Source organism: Anopheles ziemanni, chromosome 2 (assembly GCF_943734765.1).
Source record: "Anopheles ziemanni chromosome 2, idAnoZiCoDA_A2_x.2, whole genome shotgun sequence".
In the NCBI taxonomy this organism is placed as follows: Eukaryota; Metazoa; Arthropoda; class Insecta; order Diptera; family Culicidae; genus Anopheles; species Anopheles ziemanni.
In genome coordinates this window covers 48,709,166-48,733,138 of record NC_080705.1, presented here as the reverse complement: position 1 = coordinate 48,733,138, position 23,973 = coordinate 48,709,166, and the positions used below count along the sequence as shown (strand labels likewise).

The following is a 23,973-nucleotide window of genomic DNA, read 5'->3' as shown; positions in this document are numbered from 1 at the left end:
CTGATCAAATGCACTGTGTATGCAATAAACATGTAACACAATCGAAAAACCTCCATTTAAAATGTTTACTGCTGGTTAGTTTATGGCGAATAAGTTAATGCGCCAAAAACACAATCCCCAACATGATACCCCCCAACTTCCATGGGCAATGAAAAAGTAAAAGCTCTGCCAACATAAATTGTTTTTCACAGATCAATATGTTTACAACTGGTTCAAACATAAAATTTTGTTACCAACATGATTTACAAAATCATCAAAGGAAAACACAGGCTATTTTGTTTTCGATTCGACCATACTTTGGATACCTAAGAACCCGTAGATCTTCACAGTCTAATGAATGGACCGTTCTATGAAATGCCTTTATCCTACGCGAATTCATTTAGGCAGTATATGAAGCATTAACAATAATCTGCTTCTACGCGAAATTAATGCCGAAAACTTTCTATGTGTTGTGTTGATAATAGATTTTAAGAAGGGTTTTAATGAAACTTACTTCTATTTTCCCTTACTCTATTATGGGGAAAAATTAAATCTTTAATCAGAAATTGTTCTGACTACAAACAGTGGCCGGATCAGCCAAAAGTCAGCCAATGGCTGCGTTCTGCTCGACTGGTTTGAACTACATGACTTTTTAAATTTCCACTGTGGAGCTTTCCCCCGTCCACCCGTCTCACCCCCTCTCTCCCGTCCTTCGCGACCCTCTAGTCCATATACACCAGCTAAACCGGCTATGACAGCCGCGTGCGCAGCGTTCTCGTGCATGTTATCATTTCAATTTTTATTGAAAAGTCTGCGCAGTATGTTTCTGTGTTTCGCCATCGATCATTTTTAGATAAAATATACGGTGTTTCAATAACTTTACACGTGATATGCTATCCAAATTATTGCTAAAATTAAATTTGACATCTGGCCTTTGGGTTTATATCTCAGGGTTGAGTTGACGTATCGAAATGATTGATATGTCATTCGATTGCTGGTGGAACTGCAATCACACCTTGGAAAAGGTGTGCGAACAAGTGTAAAAAATGTTTAGCTCCGTAAATATGTGGAACCCGTCCGAATTGTACAAGCGTGTAACGTGTTATGATGGTTCGTGCCGGCCATACTTCAATTTTCAAAATCTCGATTTTTCGATTGCGAGCTAGCGCTTTGCGGTCTTGGGCAATGTTGTAGATTTCGATGAGATAAGACTTTTTGGTCAAGGGACATTTTCCCCTCCGACCCCTCCTTCCTCCCGCAAATTTGTATTTTCACCTCTTTGCACGCACTGTTCGGCCCAAATGGCCGACGTTTGGCCACCTAGCTCCCCTGACCTTAATCCTATGGATTACTTTGTGTGGGGCACAGTTGAGCGGGACACCAACAGGGCGTCCTGCAATACCAAAGCGGAGCTGGTGGCCAGAATAAAGGCCGTGTTTGCGGCCATCCCCAGAGATGGTTGTCCGGGCTTGCGCGCGGTTCCGGAAGCGGGTGCAGGCGGCCATAGACGCGGAGGGGGGGTACTTCGAATAAAAAATGCGGCAAACATGGTAAGCTAAACTTTGTAGAAACAATTTTTTTTTAATTTTTAACATAAATTTGATAAAAATTCCTTTCCTATTCCCTCAGAAACTGTCAAATTTATCTCGAACACCCCCCTATCGTAGTGGCGGTATACGCTCAATTGCTTACCTATTTTTCAGCACAGCAATATTTACAGCTGCATATTGCCAATTTGTATCCTGCCATTAACCTTACCTCCCATTAACCGTAATTGCCAATAACCTGCACAACTTGCTGCATGTGCATGAAGATTTTGAGAGGTTTGGACCACTCGAAACGATTTCTACGTACCCGTTTGAGAGCGCAGCGCAGCCGTTGAAACGATCGCTTAGACATAGCAACATTTGCTTAGAGCAAATTTCAAATAGACAGTCGGAAGTTGATCAAATAAAGGATCTCATCGAGATGTCTGTTCGAAGCACCGGAACATGCCTTGCTGCAAACGGAGTACTCTTTATGAAATCGTTTCAGCTGAAGGACATTTCTTGCGACGGATGGTTTCAAACAAAGGATGCAAAAGTAATGCGGTATATTGAAGCAACGAAAACGTCCGATGGTATCGTCATTCGTGGAAAGGAGTTAACTGGCGCTAGAGACTATTTGCATGCTCCCTGCAATCCTATTTGCCTTAACACGTATATTGGCCAAACAATGAACTTGCGCAACGATTGCATCGAGGTTCGGCCTAACGATATTAACACTTTGACGGCCGCACAATTCACGGTGTCGCAACGCTTTACGATCGGCGCGTTTGCACTAGTGCCTCCGTATCTGGCCGCCCTGTTTGATCATTCTTTTTCAATCTTTATTAGAATTTACGTACGAACAGCAACGCGCCCTGTAAAAATTGTATACTTTCCATTTGATATTTGTTTATATCCAGTAGTCTGTGGTGCGTGTCAGGAGACAGCGTTGACAGCACACTAAAATGATGTGATCGGATGCAAACTGAAACGGAGCCATTAAATCTATAGATGTACTCGGCCGTCAGACTGTTAAATGTAAACTTGTTGTGGTATGTTACTTTAACAATCCGGCTAGCACAGCTTTTATCCCGTTAATTCATTCAATAAAAAGTGTTTTAAATCATGATTTCTGAACCCATTCCGAAAAAACTGTTGGTTGTTGTTTGTTGCGCTCAGCTAGCTTATTGTTGATCCCACTAGGCAAAAACTTGCATGCAAACTCCTAATTTGGTGTCACCTCGATTTCGCCCATACAAAATTTAGGAGAAGTTAGGAAAAGTTAGGAGTTTGAGCCACGGGCTTATGAGCGTGTGTAAGTGAGAACGTACAGCCCAGATCTATGGATGTGACGGTGCGAACGATGGAATTTATGTATGTATTAGTCATCAATTTATTTCGGTTGGCGCCACAAAACACGAATGTCAAAATTAAAATTCGAAGAATTACTGTTTATTTATCAATAATCGCTATTTGGAAGTGAACATTTTTTGGCTCCCAATACATAAAGTAAGATTTCCTCACTTTTCATTACTTAATTATTTTGAAATAATACAATGTAATACTTACAATAATACTAACACAAATTTCAGATGTACGTTACCAGACTTTGGAAGAGAGTTCCGCTCAATTCGCTGGGCCATATCACGATTAAAAATTGATGCGGACATTTCTAATGCGAGGCTTGAGGAGCTCCACGTAAAAGTTGACAACCTTACGGCAATGTTCCAACAATTTTTGGCAATCCACACCAGCACGCCAGTGGAAAATTCCATATCCAAGCCAGTGGAAAATTCCATATCCAAGTCAGTCGTAAATTCGCCAACAGCTGTAGATTCGTTTTGCACATCAGAGACCGTCCAGGAGATTTCCTGGAGGAGAGATTGGAGGAAAAAGCAATGCAAAGCAATTTAAAAAAGTGGGTTAAGCGGTCCATTCGTGAAGGGCCAGCGAAGCAGCGAGCCTGCGACGCACTTTGTTCAATAATAGGCCCAGAAGTACTCGTAAAATTATCGTGGACAGGCAGAGGGCGGAAGGTTACCATTACAAAGTATAAACATATAGTTATAACTGGTATAACGGGTAGTGTCAGGTGTGACCCGAGTATATGTCATCTACTCTCCGTCAGCAACTGTCACTAGAGATCAGGAAGATAGAACGGTCTCTTTGAACTGGATCGTCTAGGAGAACGGGCGGATAATAAATCGATCGGTCGATCATCGAGAACACGACACATTATTGGCGCAGCCGGTAGGATGTGAGTATAGTGGACAGGTTAAAACAGTTCAAATTAGTGATTCACTTTTTTTGTGATTCTTTGTGTAAGAGTACCCGAAACTCGTTTTTTTTATTAAGCGTAGTTTCATCTCCGATCGATCGTCAAAGATCGGGTGATTTGTGGTGCCGCCGTCCTGTAAGCACGTGCTCACATCAATTTCCTATGTCCTATCTACTGTCTCCTCTGACCCAGTTTTTTTTCTTTCTCTCTCGTGTTTGATTGGAATTAGATTTGTGCGCACTACTAGATAGACGCAAGATCTAGAAGTAGAATCACACTACCAGATAGATGATTTTTGCTTTTTGTTCCAAACGAGCACATTTTTGAGTTAACCTCGAAAAGAGAAAAGAACGGAAAGAGCATCGAACTTGGCGTTCGAAGCAGATAGTGCGCACTACTAGATAGACGCGTTATCTAAACACAAAACCGCACTACCAGATAGACGACTTCTGTGTTTTATTGTATTTTTTTTCTGTGTGATTGTATGAGTGTCGTTGAAAACACATTATTCGTCAGTGATAGCGAAAACAGTGTCGACTTTGTAGATTCTAATAGCACATATTCTGATAGACAATTTATCGAAAATTAGGAATGATGCTCCTCGAAGAATCGCAATCACAATCTAACACATTAGAAGTACTAAACCAAGTATTGTCTCAAATAATCAGTTTAAATGCAAAATTGGAACACATATGTGCAAAACAAGCAGCGTGTGTAACCTCAGTACAAAGGCCATCGAACCCTAGAAACACGTGTTCATCGAACACGGTAATAGAGCCTGTTTTATTGCCTGTTGGTGATAGTTTTATTCGGATTCCCGATCCAATTAAATCAATTTCTCCCTACGATGGAAACCATAAACAAGTACAGTACGGGCAATTTTGAATAAAATTACTGGGAATGCTAAGGACGTGTTGTGTCAAGCAGGAAATCCGATAAATTTTAGTGAGGTAAAAACAGTGCTGTTAAAATCTTTTGGTAAAACATTAAGGCAAAACCCTTCGGATTCTAAACAACATTACTCTGAAACTACTAACTCGGAAAGCACTAGTTTACAAACCATTAGTTCTGCTGAAAATGTTGGTGACTATTACGTCCCCAATACTGAACGTACAGGAAACCCTTTTTGTTATCAATTAATTTTTAAAACGGCAGATACTAATTCAGTTTGTATACTATCACCATTCCCGATTTTACGGAGAACAATTATCATCCACAACAATTCAGTTCACTCAGCTACAAAGTTTACGCCCAACGAGTCGTTGCTATTCAACAATACCAACAATAGAACACCAGAGAAAATAAGTTTTAAAGCGATAGAATTGTTCTCTAAGGCGAAGAATAACATGGTGAAGGCATCCATAGTCATTATGTACCCGCCACCAACAGAATATTGAAAATAATAAACCGTATAATGCAAAATATAACATTTCCACTATAACATGCAAACTATGAGGGCATTCAAACTATAAGGGCATGCAAACTATAAGGACATGCAAACTATAAGGGCATGCAAACTATAAGGACATGCAAACTATAAGGACATGCAAATTATAAGGACATGCAAACTATAAGGACATGCAAACTATAAGTACATGCAAACAATGAGTAAATAAAATTTTTAATGTTTAGTTAGTAAGGAAAGTGTGTAACAAAGGAGTAAAAAGCATAGATTGGTTAGTGTTTTCTGAAAATTCATCAACATCAAAATAAGCAAGAGGACGGGGAGGTAGGTTAACGGCAACTAATTTACATTTAATGGAGTCAATTTTAAGTTTCACTCTGTTAGAAGGTATACAAGAGTTAAGTTGGTAAATATACATCGGTACACTTTAAGCGTATAGTAGAAACCCCGTCTTTCATGTTAATTTTGAAATAATCTTGCTTATTTTCATATTGCATTCCAATGATCTGTAACACATTTACCCATCCAACACAAAATGAACCTTTCTCCATACAAAATGGATCCCGGTTGTCTCAACGGTTCTCTCAACGGTCGTCCAGTCAAACCGGGGGAATTCATTCGATCCGCGATACCGATTACACCGTGTTGCATACTTGAAGGAGCCGAGAAACCCCGTTTTGTCCCGGGTAATGGGGATCGGTATGCAAAAGGCACGCACAAAACGGCAAAAAAAAAGTTCCCGCGCTTTCCCCATATCGGTTCTTGTCTTGCCTATCTCTTCTCTTTCGTTCCGCTGGTGTGTGCGCGTTCGCTCGCACTCAGCGGTCGGAGTCGGGTCGGTCAGTCGGCAGTTGATGCTCCTGCGGAATGGACGTGTATTGGGGGTATTGGCTCTGGCCCCACATGTGTTTCCGTCTTGTTCGCTCTTGCATCGTCGACGTGTATGTAGCGCTGTTGACGTCCCGAACCCTCGAAATGGCATGATTGAATCTGAAAGAAATACTGGAAACAAGGTAGGCTATTGCCAACCTGAAATCCAACACGTTGTGTACCCAATATATATCAACGAGTTTGGGACATGAGGTTCACACACCAAACGGACGAAATTAATAAAAAAAACAAACAAGATAAATTATCTTGGCTATAGTCAAGGTGCAATCAGTGACGTATTGAATTGATGGTTGTCATTTTTTTTCGAAAAATATATATTTTTTTACCAAAAAATTTTTATTAAAGAAATCGAATGCGCGTCATCTCATTGTGTACTGATGACAATGACTTTTGTGGGATTCAATGGGAACATATTTTTTGGCTCTTGCACCCAAACGGTGATAGATAGCGTCTTGCGGTCTTGGACAAACTTCAAGCACTTTTCAAAACGCAACTCTCAAAGTTCCACGAAGATTCCCTCAGACCCTTGCTTCTGCTCGTAAATTCAACCCAAATATATGTATAAATATGTGCCCTTGCAAAAATTGTCTCAAACCATTCAAGACAAAATACAACACTCGTTTTACCATTCGGTCGGTCACACCACTGTGATGTGAAGGCAACACACACTATAAAAATCATCCGCTCGGAGTCTTCTAGTGTTGTTGGATTAATAGTGTTGCAATACGATGGAAAGGTAGTTATAATGTAACAAGTTCTGTTTATGATGAAAAAAGCAAAACGATAATACCATTGTATTTCCTACTCTCCTTCCACACAGCACCTCCATGTTGTCATCCAGAAATCGGCCTCGGATCGGATGTTTCAGGATAGCTGGTCATTTAAGGAAATAAGAGCGTATTCTGGTGCCTGGTAAAGATCTAAATCTTATCAAAAACTAGTTTTGCTCCCAACGTCACTTTTCACTCACACGGTTTCATCTTCAAACGTTAGCAATTTGCAACATATTTGCATTGATATTTTTCTTTGTATAATGATGGCTTCAAGCAGGTGGTGTCAATCTTAAAGAGAAAAGATTTCGTCATGCTGATGTTCTTGATGTCATTTGATTTGGTTTGGATATTCCAAAATATTATTGTTCAATAGGATTAAAAACAAAAATAATAAGGCAGAAGTTCACGACCAGGTGCAACCTGCCCCGCGATAGAGAGGCCCAAAAACAAAGCAACTGCACGGGCGGATAGAAAAAAGATCACTGCCGGACAAATTACCGTTACTTTGTAAGTTTCCTATGAACACAAATGCCTAAGGTTCGATATTACACGGCCTTATTGTAATATTGGAGTTCGTCTAGTGATGCGATTGTATAACGAAAATCGATCGAGTGGATTATTGAAAACATGAAGTCTTTGGACAACACGTTGGTATGCATTCAACTATTCAGTGTTGGTGACATTGTTGCAAAACATACAGCATTATCGGATGTAGCATCTACATGAGAGGAGTAATCAAGGCTGTAAAAATAATACCGTTATTTTGTACCTTTCCTTTAAGCGCAGGAAATACACATAGTTTGATTGCGCATTGCTTCCACCTTTCATAGAAAGTGCTTTGAGCCTGGCACTACTTGAGCCTGATGCAATGGAAAACTTGTGATTTGTTTGTTTGTTGATTGAAAACGAGAAAGTGCATGGTTGGTTTAAAAATTCAACGTGGTCGTCAGAATTTTAAATTCATCAACTTTACTTTCATGTTATAAATACAACATATAAATATTATAAATGACTCGATTGTGTATTTGTTGTACTTTGTTTCCGTTACAAACGTTATGTTTTACACCGCGGCGTATGCGCTTGTTATTTTCATTGATGTTGAACTGTGACCGATTTGTTCAAACAACGTGTCAAACACATGGTATCTGTTCGCAGGTACCATCTTTGTCCAAAGAGACATCTTTCTACCAGTTGTTGTTTTGTAAAAACTATATGGCAATGTTGCAAATGCTTTCAAAATCGTTCAAAACTCCATCAGTTGTAAAGCGATTTAGGAGTTATGACCTGAGTTGACAAGATTCTTTTCAGGTTAAGATTATGTCTTCGGATTGTGTTTAGCTACGATAAACCGCAACAGAGATATTTTGGAATTTATATCATGCATTTTTAAAACTTCGTGTAGTTTTCATTCCGACTGTTCGCTGCATCGAATGGTAGAACGGAACATAAACAAAACAAATGTATGAAAAAAACGTGAGAGGGACATACATGTTACGTTCTCCATTCTTCGCTCTCATATACAATTCGAATCGGTGATACCGTTTCCCATACGATTTCCATACAGAGTCCCTGCAGGTATGCAATTTTTAACGAGCGCTCGGTACAAAATCGAATCGGTTACATCTTTTCCCAACCGGAAATTTTGAACGCCGGCGGTGCGAGTGCGACGGCAAATTCGACTGATGTATGCGTCACTTTCTGATCCACGGCGGAAGCCTGACCGGTTCGCGATCGAAACGGTTCTTGCTGGTGGGGTAATTCAGCACAAGTTTCTACTCTCAAAAATTTTACAATATCATTAGATTTAGTTAAAAACCATTGGTTTCTAAAATTAGGAAGCAAAACAAAACTGGATGTAACATGCACTCCAACACCATTTACTGTTAAACAAGGATATTTCTTTTTATTTGAATATAAAGATGCATGAATAGATTCTAATGCTTTTAACCTGCCTGCTACTTGCTCTAAACATTTTGAACCTTTCAGAACACACCGTTTGAAAAACTGCATGAAACTTTCAAAATCGTAAGCGGAAAAATTCTCTAACTGTCCATGTACTTCTACGTCTTCGTGAACGTGCAAAAGATTGTGAACGTTACTGCTCATGTGCGTACGACCATAGTGGCTTAAAAATTCGGTTACAAATCTGGAAAGCATTCTATTTGCAAGGGGGATCAATTCTCGGTATGCCGACGAAGAAAAAATGGTAACACTACAAAAGTAAAGCAGTTAATGATTATAACCTACAGTATGCAAACAATCTTTGTAAATTACGGGGCTAATGTAGTGAAGGAAAGACCTAAATTCGGTTGCTTTCCAATACTGTATAGAACCAAAAGATCTAAATGGTCTATGTATTTCAGAAGGAAGTTTGGTTTTACCCATATAGTGCGAAATTTTGTCCTTTTGGTGACTGGACCACCGATCAAAGCTTTGCATTTTGTTGTTCAAAAAGCCTAAAAGAATTTTACGACTGACACCCAAATCAATAAGGTGTAATCGGTCAGCTACAGGAAAATCACTGATCATATTCAAATTAATAGTATCCTCTAAAGGAGACCGTTTTGTTTTGTGATGCTCCTTGTCATCCCTTGAACGGAAGCTAACATCTGTACGTGGTGGTGCAGGTGGAGAGTCAAAAATTACCTTACCCTCCGGCTGTACATGCACTCCAACGATAGTGCACTTCGTGCATCCATGTTTCGCCGAAAATCCCATAACCGACTTAATAAAAGCCCGGGCTGGTGAATCAGCGATAAGAGCACCCACACGTACCTGCACTATTTCCTCGCCAAAGTTAATACCAGTCGATTGAAGCATGTTTAACTCCTGCACGAGTGGGCGCAAAAATGGTTCCAAGTTATCTGGTTTTTTTTGGCCGCAAAATATGCTGGCAACCATCACCGGACATTCGGGCAATTCTTTAATTTTAAACAGAATTGGCCAAAACTACGTTGCACTACGTTTAAAAAGAGGAAGACTATCAATGATAAATTTAAGGCTAAAACTCGTTACTCCTGGATTGCTTTCTTTAAAAAAATTCCTCAGAGCGTTTTCAATCCCTGAGTACCAAAAATCTCCACCAGGTAGTTTTTGGATTTCATGGGAAACTTTGGAAATTTCCAAAAGAGTACGAGAATCCTTAGGAAGATCGTCGTGACCGAATTTCCTCAAAATTGCCAGCATCAAATCTAAATAATTGCGTGAAAAAAAGACCTACATTCCCCAAATATTTTAAAGCCTCTTGTAATGTTTTAAAAGAATCTAAGAAGCTATACGCTTCTGTCCAAAACTTTTCAGTTGGCCCTTCAACACCGGCTTCATTTCTGTGTCCAGCATTTTCTTCGGCACCATCAAAAGCATCAGCGTTAGTATTGCTATTTATACCATCTACCCCTCCACCAGTATTCTTAAAAACGATTTCAGGACATACGGTGTTAGTATTATTAATATTTACATCTACACACCTACTACCGCCACCAGTACCTTCAGAATCATCATCATCGTGCAAGTTATCTGAAAAGATAAAAACAAAAAGGTAGAATTAGTAGAGTGGCAAACAAAAGTTCTTTAACACATTTATTTGCGTATCTTGGAGCCTTAGGTAGTGCTGCAGAGTGTTATTCAACAAGTTTTATGCTTATAGTCAAAAACTTTAAATGGTTTATAATATTTGGTACAATGCACTGAGATATGCTTATCCATATGACTTCAAGCAGAAAAAAGAAAACACGACAGGATGCACAACTGTAATTCTATCTTCCGGACGGTTCTAGTGAAACGAAAGTCGAGCGGCCAGGCAGAATGGCTCCTAACGACTTTCAACTTAAACTTCGTGGAACTTAAACTTAAACTTCGTAGAACTTAAACGACGAACTAGCGGACTTAAAAGACCTCAAATGAAACGCGACGCGCGAGTTGATCTTATTCCTGGCACCTCCAGGTCAAAATTGCGAACCTTTATTCAACAGTTGATTGTTCTTATATACTAAAGTCATCCCTGTTGTCCCATCAGCTCTCCGCCCTCTTCCTTTGGTCATCACCTCGCCTAAGCCTCAACTTCGCCGCTTCGTCATCCGCATTCCAGAATGGAAAACATTCCTCGGTTTCCGCGATGCTTCTGTGATGTTTTGTCATCAGCTGTGCTTGGGTTGAACAACATCTTAACTTCCGCGATCAACATTTCTTCTTCCGCTGTACACAACTCATAACAGCTCGTTGGCATTGTTACGCGATCCTACCGTTCGGTGACTGTGTGTCGTAGGTGCGCCGCTGCATTCTGCTGACAATGGGCTTTCGGCTACGCCGAGCCATGCGAGCTGTGCGGGTTCCGACCTTGGCTGTGTTCTGCTGACGCGATGTTAGCGCTTTCGCCGCGCGCGTTCGCGATGTGTCATACCCAGCGAGCTTCCGTGGTTGCGGAGTGTTCTCTCTGCTGACGTCGATGTTTGTTGGCGATCTTGGCTGGCGGTTGGTGGCTTGAGGTGGAAGACGGTTGGGGCTAGCTGTTGGACAAGCTGGGTCGCTTCACTAGTAAGGGATTTGTTAAACTCCGTTTTTGCTACCCGTTACCGTAAGCTCTTTAAATAACACAGATAAACCACAATGGTACCAAGTTTCGCACATGACGCAAATTTTTTAAACTTAATATGAACTAAATTATAACCCAAAGCATCGGATATCACCGGAGAGGACCCGGGCATGAACATGGAAACATTACATTCCGTTAGACAACAAAACACAAAAACAAATCTTCCGAATGATGGGCACTCCCCGGATGGTGTTGAAAATCCACTTTCAATGTATGAAACAGGTACAAAATAAGTGAAACTAGTTAGCATCCTATGTAATTTTTTCCCAAAAGGAAAATAAACAAGATCTTTCACATAGTTTGCACCCCCGACAAGCTTAGCATTTTAATGCACAACAACGCCAACTAGAAATTCTTCACGGGTAAACGATTTGCGATCGAAAAGATAATATTTAATGTTTTAACACTACACATAAAACGCATATTCACGGTAGCAATTTTACAATAAAATTGTAAAACAAAAACACATAACACTTACCTAAGACTAAGCCAGCAGGTGCCGGAGCCGAACCGGAGCCCGACGGCTGCATTTCAATATATTCTGCATCGCAAGCTCGTTCTTCTTCCTCTAGATATCGGCGACGCTTCCGACAGATGGATGATTTCGAAGTCATGTTGAATTGTTGCCTCGGGATTGCTCTTTTCCTAAAAAGATTCAAAACATAGGCGGTGAATAAAATTTCACCACTTTGGTGAAAGTGGTGTATGAAGGTGAATATAAAAATGAATATTGTTAACGGTCTCTTACGTCACAAAAGGAACGTGCGAAAAAAAAGTTTTTTTTTTGTCGTGTTTGCTGCTGTGTTTTGTCGTGTTCTCTCCTGTGTGTCTCCCGGTCCTTGATTTATTGATAATCTGTGAAGGTAAGAGAAGAGAAGGAAATTTTTTAGATAGGTACTTACGTGAACTGTGCCTCGAGCCGACGGTGTGTGAATCATTGCTGCTATGCATCAGGCTGACTTGACTACGCTGCAATGTGAGCGTTATAGCCCAATAAAGTGATACTAAACTACATTGCTTTGTTTTAGGAATGGATCATAATTATTCAAACTCATCACGGATTCCAGCTCCTACACACAAGTCACCGTCATCCATTCCAGTTTCCCAACAACCCCTTCGAAAGTTACCTGTTAAAAATAATTCCTTTATTTCAAATAAACCTGTTTGCCAGCCACCTACGCTTCCTACTTTGCCTACAACTTCCGTTCAAGTGCCTCAATTACCTTCTTTACCATATCGACCGATTTCTGTTTCAAATACTCCCACTAATTCTTTTTAAAAAAACTTTATCATACCACCGATAGAAATCAAACTGCAAGTTGCGGCTATAAGCGCCCATGTCCTACTTAAAATTAGTTAGGTATTATTAGCTTCTAAATGGATTTTAATTAAGATTGATTATAATATTGAGTAGGTAATAGATTGATTACTACCAATGTTTTCTTGATTAATAATGAATTAAATTCAGCTGTGAATAAAAACTATGAAATGTTAATATTTTTGAATAAAATTTGATGCTTTTCTCATAGCGAAACTACACATTGAATCACAATTGTACTAACTCTAAAGCGCTCCCTAAACGCGGGGCGAAGTTCGCCCGATGCGAACGAATAAAAGTAGCCCGGTTTTGCCAAATAACCAGCGCGAACGAACTTATTCGTCCGATCTGTCAAAGTGGTATATGAACAGTTTGTTTACTTTACGTTAACGTTTACCAGCAGCAGGTAAAAGTGAAATTGTGAATCGTTACTAAATATACAGTTAAATACAATGTTACTTTCTTCTAGATTAAGAAAAATGAATCCAGGCAACGAAAAACTAATGGGTAGTGGAGAATATTCCGGAAGAAAGCGAGTAAGTATGTATGAAAAACAACACACGAACAATTGTTTGGTTGTAGGTACGTGCGGGTGTGATTCCTCGACGCAGATTGCATTTCGGAAGGAAGATAGGATATTGCGAGCGGCAACATATAAAGATGTGGTACTAATTTTAGTTTTTTTAAAGTATTCTCAATAATGCATTGTCGATTAGATGCTTGTGTAGATTTACGCTGATTAATTTTGCTTCATTTGCATTAATATTTCGGTCGGGGTCCGGTCTCATCATTTAACTGTAGCAGGTTAACAATGCACGAATTCCCATTCAGCTTGGTTATGCAAAGAAAAGGCTATGCACGAAGTTAGTTGTTTTAAACAGTTTATGAACTTGCTAGTAATATTGTTTGCTGAAGATTTGCTAGTAATATCGTTTGCTTTTCTTTTCAGACTGTTGATATGTCCAACGAAAAATGTTTAATATTTATAAGCAAACTACAAGGCAAAGAATGCATTTGGAACAAAAAACACGCAGGATATAAGAATGTATTGACGCAAAGAGATGCGTGGATGGCTCTGGAAGCGGAGCTGAAATTGCCGTACGAGCAGCTTCGACTGAAGTGGAAATCACTTCACAGCTCGTACCGGCATTACAGCAAGAAGCACCAAGACAGCTTGAGAACCGGATCTGGTAAGCTTAGCATTAAAAGTAATGTTTATACAATGTTGTTTATAATGTCCAATTCTATTTGCAGCCACAGAAGACATAGCCTACCCTACGTGGTTTGCATATAAAGCCATGAGCTTCCTGTCGGCGAATTACCATCCCGGATCAACTTTTGACTCGGTGAGTTTGTTGTAACCATTTAATTGTGTAATTTACCGTAATAATTGTGGCAAGCCAAAACTTCGTCATTTACCAACACGTAGCGAAGACTTTTCTAACTGTAGGTTTATTTGTTTCTAATTGGCATTGTTAACAAATTTATTCGCTAGATATAAACGGATTTGCATAAGCTGGTTGCTTGTCCGGGTTGAAATCCCACGCAGATCCAATGGACCGTGCATGTTTTGGCTTCTTTCTCCATTAACTACCCTGTAGATATCTCGATCATTCAAACGAATTGACTCATGCCTGCGTATAAAGTTATGCAAGTAAACAGTAGCGAGCACAATTTTGGATGCTATAGTCGGTTCTAATTCGATAGCTGTTTTAAGAACTCGAAATCTACTGCTTAGAATTCCAAAAGCCATCTCTACAGTACGACGAGCTCGCGAGTGTCGCTCGTTAAAATTGCGTTCTACTGACCCTGCATTGGTAATACCACCAAAAGGTCTTATACAATAAGTAGTAAAGGCGAAAGCTTTGTCACCTAGCAAAAAATAAGGAATATTTGGAGATGTCGGGTCCGATCGCAGAACTCGGGGCTCGGGAATGTTCAACAAATTATCCTCTAACAAGTTGAATAGACGAGAATGTCGTAAAACTCCGCCATCAGAAATTCGTCCTTTTGCTCCAACGTCGACAAACATAAAGTTACAATTGGCATCAACAATTGCCAACAAAACGATACTGAAAAATTGCTTGTAATTAAAGTAATCTGTTCCACTGTTCTTTGGAGCTTTGATCTGCACGTGTTTGCCATCGATAGCGCCGATAGCATGTGGGAAATTCCATTTAACTTCAAATTCATCCGACACTTTTAGCCATTCTTCTTGTGACTCTGGAAGCTGGAAAAGAATATTTGAATTATTATTAGTAAATATAGTAATCAATGTAGCGTTGATACTTAATGCTAGTACAAAAAATATATTTAGCCTCTTAGTGTGAGCCAATAATGTGATCCCAGGATTTCATTCAATATAGTTTCTGCCTAATAATATTGTTCCTTTTCATTCTAGCTCCACCCGCCTCAGCTATTGGTTGAACCAACAGGTAGCAAAGCTCCACCACTACCTGCAGCACCACTATCTACCTGCAGCACTAACTATCTCCGCAGCCAACCATCAACCCGCACTCCTTCACCGCAACCAGGACCAGCAACCCGCACACCTTCACCGCTACTAGGACAAGTAACCCGCACACCTTCACCGCAACCAGGACCAGCAACCCGCACACCTTCCCCGCAACCAGGTCCGTCAAGCCGTGCCCCTTCCCCGCAACCAGGTCCGTCAAACCGTGCCCCTTCACCGCCACCAAGACCGTCAACCCATGGCCCAACGCCATTGACCACTCCACCCGGTCAGCGCGGTCGTGGCGCAAAGCGAAGATGGGACGAGGCAAACCTTAAATATAATGAAAACGTTTTAAGGGCCTTAGAAAAAGTGTCGGAGACGTCCGACCGGCTTATGCAGGAAAGACGGATGGCTCGAACTGAGGGAGCGGAGTTTGGTCGGTGGGTTGGCGGAATACTCGACGAGTGGTCGCCGCAGAGGAGGCAAGCCGTAAAAGTGGCGGTGCGGCAGATAATCTGCAAGGCAGATGCAGCACGATTCCGGGAGAGGATGGGAAGGAGTGTTGAGGAGTTTTTCGAAGTAGAAGAAGACGTTTAGTTTCTCTTTTTTTAATTAGTTCAATAAGTTTTCTCATTAGATTAGGCTTTTAGATGTAGTTTTATATTACTCCTAGGCTATTTAGGTTAGGAATTTGCATTTTTAATATTGTTAAGTTGTAAATAGTTTTAGAATTTTGGAGTTAAGGTTAAGAAAACATAAGTTAAGGCTAGAATTATAATTTTTTTTCGTCTTCTTTCTTCTACCTGATGAAATAAAAAGAGTCATCTTAAAACTGCAACTTAAATTTCGGACTCGCCTATGCTCTTTGCAAAAGTCAACGTATGGCTGTCACGTTGATGTTGGGGATCGATTGATTGTGCTGATCTCAAGAGTGCACCATCAGTAGGTATTCACTTTTTCAATGTGAGTGCACCATCAATAGGTTTTTTTGGTTTGGTTAGTACCAATTCAAATGGCCAAAAATGGTTTTGTTAAAATATAAAAAACAAAAATATATATTACCTTCACGTAATCCCGAAGCAACAGCACCAGTGAGTCACAAACTTGTGGAATGAACTGAGAAATAGATTGCTCGGACACCTAAAAATGGATTAGCAGAACAAATACCATCATAAACTGAATCTAATTCGTATATGTATATTGTTGGTATCTCACCCTATATGGCTGCATACTCTAGGCTCTTGTAGTTATCTCCAGCCCCAAGAAACCTGAGAGTGATAATCAGCTTGTCTCGAGCTGTTATTGCCGGTCGCATGTAGGTGTCCTGTTTCCGGATCTTCGGCGTTATAATTGTTAACAGATATTCAAACTCCTCCCTGGACACCCTCATAAAATTAATTATGGTGTTGTCGAGTTCCTCCTCCAAAATTTTTCGGAGTAGGTTACCCGCATTTTCACTTCGCTCCAACAGCATCGGCCGCATCCATATTCGTTTTCTATATCTACGCTGTTGGAGCAAGTGCAGCCTCATGAACGAGCACCATGCTTCGGACCAGTCAATCAAAGCGTCGTCCGTATTCATTACACTCTGCTGTCAAAAAACACAATGTTGTTTTAACTTATTTTAATAATTTGAACATTATTACTTACCCTTATTAAAAATCAACGACACCTTCAAGCGTTCACAATCTCGAAATCAATCACTTGTTTACATTCGAATGACAGTTTCAGCGCAACTGAAGCGGTTCAAACCAAATTCAAATTGAGCAACTTCAGTTCAAACCAAGTTGATGATATAAAAACCTTGGTTAAAATTGAACGTTCGCCCTCGGTGGAGTTTCGCAATTTATAAACGCAGCGCGAACGAAATCGGTTTTTTTCATATGGAGTTTCGCGTTGGCCTGCGCAATTCGCGCTGCCCGGGGCGACTTTCGCATTGACAAGCGCAACATTCGCTCAAAGTGTAGGACCGGCCTAACAGATCCCTTAAACTAAAAGTGCGCTAGTCGATTAAAGTATGTAGAAGAGGACTAAAATGCAAAACATGTTCATCATCTAAGGAGACTGCCACTAACTTACATTTAATATCGCTTAAATTTATCTTAACTACTGTTGAACTTAAATGAGAACTGTAAGCTTTAAAATTATAAATTAAAGCTCCGCTGCACGGGTCGGTGAACATGGGACGTTTTTCTTGTAGACGTTGCCCATAAATTAAAACATTGCCTGATAATGTAGTAGCACTGTCAAATCTAATAATTTCGTTAGCATTAGTTAAAAACCAACCATTTCTATTTCCTTTTCTTAAAACGAATTTTGGGCCTATCTTTAAAATTCCGTCCTTTTTTGTACATTTTAATTTAGGATAATCATCATCTTTTTTTCGATCTGCTGCTTGCAACTCTCTCAGTTCAGTAATTTTGCAAACTAGCTGGTTTATACACCTAGGACCTGCTCTAACTAAACGTTTTATATATTGGAGCCTATTTTCAAATGGATAGGAAGAAATGGATGGAAGAGGGCCGAATCTATCTACATCACTTTCTGCGTGCAGTAGATTGTGCACATTGCTTGTCACATGACCACTGCCGTAAATGTTACTAAATTCGCTAACATATTTTTTCAAAAGTTGTCCCGCATACCCCAAAACTGTTTAAATGAACTTGATGAAAAAAGTGTTACAGCTACATGCAATAGTTTTAAATGTTGAAAAGCGTTATCAGGTAATCTATTTTCTAAAAGTGGGATACTAACGAAGTCCCACGATGTATCTCCGAAGGAAATTCGATCTTTAATAATTGCCTTGTAATTGCTTGCTGTTCATCTAGCCTCCATTTAGTGAACGGTGCTAGCGTGCCTGCAACGTATCCTTTTAATGTCTTTCTAGTTATGCCTAAATGTATTAAATGCAAGTCATCGGCTACTGTAATGTCACGTATTATATCTAAGTCCACAAGGTCCAATAATGGAGAAGGGCATTTTTGATGTTGCTGGTACGGTCCACTTCTAAATTCAGCATCTGTGCGATCTTCGGCTTCTCCTTCAAAAACTACCTTCCTTGCATCACGAACGTATCGTCCCACTAACTTGCATTTGATGCAACCATGAAAGCCATTGTGATGTACTACCCCTGAAAACAGAACAAAAAAAAAAGGTTTATTACATGAATATTAGTGAGTGTGAATAGTGAGTGCGAAAATTAATGAATTAGTAATATTTTCTGGTTTTTGTTACCTTTAATAAATGCACGTGCTGGCGAGTCGGCAATAAACGCTCGTAAAGCAATGTCGATCACTTTCCCATTGATTAAAATTCCTTGTTCGAGGCAGAAATAGAGATCGGTCACAAGTGGGCGAAGAAATTCCTCGGCACTGTCTGGTTTTGATGAGCCACAAAAGATTCCAAGAATAAATATTGGAGCATCTTGAATACCGTGAAGCTGCATCAAAATTGGCCAGAGTTGAGTAGGCCCACTGATGTACATTGGCAGACCATCCACGGAAATATTTATTTTGAATAATTTCACATCTGGAGTCACATTTCTGAAACGAATAAGGTGATTGAAAGCATAACTGGTTTTCCATGTTTTTCACAAACATACGTACCGATAGTAGTACTGTAGAGAATTTTGAATCCCTTGGTACCACATCTGTCCACCAGCAACGGTCGCTATATCCTTACACACAAGCACAGGTGTCTTCATAAGGGTCCTTGAATCTTTTGGCAGCGAAATGTCTGTTTCGTCTATCAAAATTGATAGCAGATCATCAACTGCAACATGAGTTATCTTATGAGATAGAGCCCATAATCGCAACCGTTTTTTTGTCGGGCTTTCCTCGGGAGTTGCATCATTGGACTCGTCCTCATCATCAGCATCGTCATCCTCATCATACACTTCACAATCGCCATCTATCCAACCGTTACATACAAACAAGCAAACATCAACATCAACAATTTAGTTTAAAACTATAAAGCAAAAAGATTAAAGACAAGAGAGATGAATGACCGAATAGGTCAAAATCTCTAAAATTAAAAAAAAAAAAATAAATAAAATCTATCCAACCGTTCAGTAAAAACTCGAGAAAATCCCAGTTTTCGGTGTCCTCGTCTTCCTCTGAAACTTCAAAGTGTTCTGCTTCGGTGGATGATTCTGCGGATGGAAGCTCAATTCCGAAAACAAATAAAAACAAGTAGTTTACTTAATACGTTCTATTATTACAAAACTTACCTTGATTTTCCAAACAACCGCTTGTTTCAGGTTGCGGCAGGTTTGCGTCTTCCCATTCTTTTTCATATTGGGCCCACATCGCATCCCAGCCTTGTTGATGGTTCCACTTTTCTTAGTACGCTTTATGTTATCCATTTCGAAAAGAAAACAAAATCACAAAACACTGATGAAAATTTGATATGATGATGAAAACTTTTCACTTCTTGCTGTACGGATCGTCACTGCAGCTTTTGTTGTTGTACAACACAATTTTGATTATTTCTTTCTGCTTCTTCTTTCAGTTTTGTTGTTTTTCCTTTGGTTAATTCATACTGCCATTCCCGCTCATTTTTTCACCAATACCTTTCCCTGTACGTTTCGCACCCCCTCGGCCTATGAACTAGTCATCGAAATTCACCATTGCGGATTTCTCTTCGTTTCCCACCCCCTCGGCCTACACTTTGCTTGTCTAATTGTTACGTGGGTTCTTTCCACGCACGGTTCCACTAACACAGACAAATTTTTGAATCGCTGTGTCCAGACACGGGAAGTTATGTTTATACCACCCGGGTTGGATCCGACAGAACGTTCATTTGTACAGATGAGCGGGACAGACGATGACGAGCTACACGCTAAAAAGAGATAGCATACTCGACAACTTGTGTGCAAAGACCAAAGTATGGGCCAACAGGGATCGGGGGTGGGAAAACTTGTATGGTAAAGGATAAATTGACTAGTGGGATAATAGAAGAGTTTGACACAAGTATAATCGACCAGTCCTTTTTTACCTGGTACCTTCGAATTGAAATATTTTTGCAAAATGATTCCTCCACATTCAAGATAACGGCCTGATGATTTCCAGAAGCTGTAAAGAACAGAGTACAATGATAGCAATAGTTAAAGTTAAACGCAAAGCAATCTGGCTATCCCATTTATTACTTACCATTATGTTGAGCATTGCATCGCAAATCCCTTTTCTTCTTCAATGGCATATCGGCTCAACAGAAGTCACCCTTTGCGTCCGTGGTTAGTCGGACCACTGGCACATGAGGGCAGTCGGGTATAATTTGATCAATTTTCGTGGATCTCTGGGAGAAACAAAAGTGTAATGTGATATTGATTAAATCATCAACAATAAGTATCAATTTTAACACACAAGACACTCACTTGAACGGGTTTGTGGTTAGGACTAACCATCACCGCAGGCGAAGGCCTTGATCGTCGAGCTCCAACGGAAGCCGTCATATAATAAAACTGTTAATCAAATTCCTGCGATATTTCCCTTTTTCTAAATGCAGCAAACTGAGTACTACTTACCAGAAGTTCTTTTAACTCTTTTTAAATGCAAAACTCGTTACGCCCCGGGTTTCCAGCCAATCTTTTTTTGGAATTACGCAGCCGGGAGCGTGCAACAGTTCCAACTACTTCCGCTGATGGCAGACTTCAGAATGTTCTTTAACGAACAAAAAGCTATTTATTGTGCACTCCGACTTTACCCAGTCCACGTGCCTTCCGCGAAGAGTTGCCGGCTGAAGAGGATATCTAAAACGCGCACTATGCGTGTTTTATGATCGCAATGTACGTGCAGTTGCTCCCGTGTTTCTAAATGCACGAATTCGAATTGCGAACAAATACTGCAGTCGATCATGAGGCGCTCGACGGACATTTCCAACATTATCCGAGTCACACCATGGTCGTTCCTCAATCTGTCCAACTTCTCGTCCATCCGCGTCAACTGATGGGCCAGGTCGGCGTTGAACACGTCGGGGCCCGTAACATTTGCTCCTTGACCAAAACACTGCACACTGGAAACTGGCGGGGTGTGCACCGGAGTGGGTGGCAGAAATTGGGCTTCGAGGTTTTCTTGGTCCAATCCCACCATGGCGGATGGTACGGCACTGTCTTTGTCACTTACCGTTACCGTTGTTTCTTGTCATGCAGCGGATTGATCGGCTTCTTCGATTCTTGCGGTGATGGTGAAATCTGGAAGCTTCTGCTTCAACCACTCGAGAGAGTTATAATATTTATATACCTTAGAATACCTGTACCCAGGTTGCTATTCGAGCAAATATGCGGAAACTTTCGGGCACGCACATCAATAATTCGATCGTTTTGAAAATTGATTAAAAATCGAAGTGCTCGAAAATCGTTAAAAACTGTATATTTATATACCTTGGAATACCTGTATAAATACCCAGGTTGCTATTCGAGCAAATATGCGGAAACTTTCGAGCATAAACGCGGAACTATATCATAATACACTCAAATATTTCAGGCGGCCGTCAGCATCTTACCAATGGATTGCGAAGCTGGACAAATGAGTTCCGTATACCTCAGGCCGCATTAAAATCATTGGTTGAACTTTTAAATACCACCCTGGATCTAAATCTGCCTAAAGATCCTCGTACGATAATTAGGACTCCAAGGGTTTTAAAGATTCTAATGGACGCTATTGGCATTAAGGCGTTGAGGCTTGCCTAAGAAAATCATTGGCTCAGATCGATCGCTCTTTAACCATTTCATTAAATGTCAACATTGACGGTTTGCCTCTCCACAAAAGCAGCTCTAAATTTGTTTGGCCTATTCTATGCAATATTTATGAATTACCCGCTATTTCGCCTATGGCAATAGGCATATATTGTGGATCGTCGAAATCGAATAATGCGGTTGAATTTCTAAGTCCGTTTATTGAGGAGTTATTATCAATTTTAGAAAAAGGATTGAAAATAATTAGTTTTGATGTTGCTGTTATCGTAGAATAATGTCGACTGGGAAGCGAGCGAGCGAGATGGAAGAGAAAGACGGATAGATCTTCGAGCGGATCGATGGAGGAGTAATAACGCTCGGAGTAGAGGCAATAGCAGACAAGATATCGAGAGTAGCAGAAAGTAATCCAACTAGAAAACAGTAAAAGATCGCGACAAAAAGACTAAATTTTAAGCCACCGTAAAGTGCTATAAAATAGTCGAGACGAAAAAACCGCTTCGAACAGTAATTAAAATTTACGCTTTAATTACTTACGCTTACGCTAGATTCGTTGTTTTGTGTGCGATGCTCCTGCTCGATCTTTTATAAAAGGAGTGATGAATTTCAACGGCAAACATCACATAACTGGTACAGTGGTTTTTCTGCAAGTAGATGCAAAAGCTCGCACAAATGAAAAATTTCGAATGAAATAATATTTAGAACATCAAATCGGCGATACCGGGGGTGCAGACGACGTGTGCGCGTTCTTCGGGGCCGAAGAACGCGCAGACGACGTGCGCGTGTTAGCAAAACTCCTCCCCGAAAGAAACTCCTACAGCGAGAGTGAGCGGCACTATACTACTTTCCTTTGCAACCATACAGGAAGCAACGTAAAATCTGAGCTGCACTCCGGATTTCAGGATGCTTACGCACACAATCTTAAAAACGCCTTACATCCCTAGATGCGCAGCTTTGGGTTTTCTCTAGTGGGTTGGCCATGAAGGAATTTTAATTATTTTGGTAGCTGTTATCTCTTGTAGAGCCAACAGACCAACAAAAAACATTTTATGAAAAGGGCATTTGAAAGCGTTATCGAAAAACATAAGCGCTGTCATGAGTTCATTGCAATTAAATAAAAATCATTGGGCTTATAACATTATGGTTGAAGGACAATAGATCATGTGGTAACCGAGAGGTTGAGCCCTTCAGACAATCGTGTAACCAATCTTCTCAAATGCCCTGTTTTCATATCACTTTCAGAGGAATTTACTGGAACTACAGGTTGGATCGCCACAGCTTTTCATGTATACTATGTAGGTGGTAGGGAGTACCAAAATGAATAAATTTTGAAGTTGATATAGATACACAGATAAAAGTTTTCCTTAAAATTCCAATCAAACAGGTTTTCTGATACAGGAATCGTATGATAGGTAACTGTTGATCAATATAGATGTGCTTCCCTGTTTCTATTGTTTTTTCGTTAAAGAACGGAATTTAAACGTTTATAAGGAATGTTTGCTTTGGTTATCCTAAATTGCAAGATAGCGCTATTTTTACCAGTTATATGGTTCTGTATGACCTTGCGGCTGATACAAAGTTCAGGCATTTTACTCTAGCGTTGGTCTAGTTTGGTGTGACCCATTTCGTACTCATACGAAAAGTCCTCTGAAGGTCATATCAAAATAGGGCAGACTTGCAACTTGAGACCCACAGGAGTACGAGAGGCCATTCAAAAGTTTGCATACACCGTCAGATTAGAACAGCAACCAGAAACCTTAGCGCCCAACTAGGGGCTCTAGTATTTGGTGACAAATTAAAAGAAACAATTGTAATACTCATTCCTTTCCGGGTCCTCCAACAGTAACAGAAAATCCTGCCTGCAGCGGAAGTGAGAGTTCAGAAAACCCCAACATTTTCTTATCCTGTCGCTCTTCTGGTAGGCAATGGATAACACGAAGGTTGCCGAAACCGGCCCGAAAGGTTCCGAGCAATTTTTTTCACTACCACTGCTTTGATTTGTGTACGTACACGCCGAACTCGTTGCGTCTCCCTTTTTCAAATAATCATTTTTGTTCTCTAAAATT

General features: G+C 40.3%; 2 pseudogenes; both read right to left on the bottom strand.

Annotated features, from left to right (window-relative positions):
* Window positions 1–9,122: 9,122 nt before the first annotated feature.
* Window positions 9,123–12,057, bottom strand: LOC131293718 (uncharacterized; annotated as a pseudogene).
* A 5,161-nt stretch (window positions 12,058–17,218) lies between these two features.
* Window positions 17,219–19,579, bottom strand: LOC131293717 (uncharacterized; annotated as a pseudogene).
* Between the last annotated feature and the right edge of the window lie 4,394 nt (window positions 19,580–23,973).